The sequence below is a fragment of the Suricata suricatta genome, chromosome 11, assembly GCF_006229205.1.
Source record: "Suricata suricatta isolate VVHF042 chromosome 11, meerkat_22Aug2017_6uvM2_HiC, whole genome shotgun sequence".
NCBI classification, from domain to species: Eukaryota; Metazoa; Chordata; class Mammalia; order Carnivora; family Herpestidae; genus Suricata; species Suricata suricatta.
Window position 1 is genome coordinate 13696646 of NC_043710.1, and position 1333 is coordinate 13697978.

Below are 1333 nucleotides of genomic sequence, written 5' to 3' on the forward strand. Positions count from 1 at the left end.
CAAGTCCTGAGAATTTTCCCTTTACCATCCCTGTACCCACTGTTCTCTGGTGATATCATCCCCTCCCTTGTAGCTTTAAGTTTTGCTTTGTTAATATCTATTCAGTATCACAACTGTCTGGAATTTTTACAGTAAACTATCAACATCAGTGTGTAGCAGGTTGAATGTGGGTCCCTCTAAAACATATGGCCATTTAGAATCTGCAAATGTGCCTTCTTTGGGAAAAAAAAAGAAGACTTTGTATGATATCACCATCCCAGCAATCTCCATTCTGATTCCAAGAAATCCATGAGTACTTCGTAATTAGTGCTATGATGAAACAAGGTGAGAAAACAGGAATGTGATTCTAATCGCTCTTCTAATTTTCACATATGAAAGGCCAGCTTAGATCAAGTCAGATTCTAGGAATTTGAGTAGATTTAGGGATATCGATTTGAACAGTTTTAAATGGTTTACTGAGATCTTTTTGGCACAATGGGTTCCAAGGAAAAAGTGGCAATATTTTAGGTACTTCTGGGAGATTAGATAACTTAGTAATTGTATCAGGTTGTTTTAGCCTCAACTTGCTCCTTTGGTTCCTGAGCTGGCCTCAACTCTACAGAATCTTTAAATTTATGGATAACCTCATAGTACCCCTGTGTCATAAGAAGACCATATAGTTGATAACCAAATCAGGCAGCTTTTGAGAGAAAAAAAGAGACACATTATTAATAACTATCTAGGGAAAAAGTATAATAAGAATAAAACAGGTGTATTCTATGCAAACCAGAATACAAAAATCTCCCTACTTAAGGCAGTTTCTCAAAACAATAATTGCATCAGAATCTTTGATGGAGTTTATAAAAAGCAAATTCCTGGTTCCTAGCCTGTACCAACTAATTAAGAATCTCTGGAGATAGGGGCCAGGAATATGCACTTTAAGAAGCCACCCACTCCCAATTCATGTGTCTTTTAATGAATGCTAACATTTTCAGTCTTAGATAACAAAATCAATGGTAACAGTGTTGAAATGAGTCTATCTCATCCAATTGAAATGCACAATAAGATTTGTAAGTGGGTTTTAACCAGAATAATAGAAAGTTGGTTGTGTTTGTTAAAAATTTTTGTCCTTTCATTTCTTTGCTTATTTCTATCTTAAATTATGTACAATAGACAGTTGGCTTCACAGTTATAGAGCTAGAATAAAGATTTCATATAAAGACAAAAAGAAAAAAAAAGACTTTGTAGATATAATCAAATTAAGGAAATGAGATGATCCTGGTGTGAGGTAGGCACTATACCCTCTGAGCAGAATCCTTATGAGACAGAACAGTAAGAGGAAGTTTAAAAAATA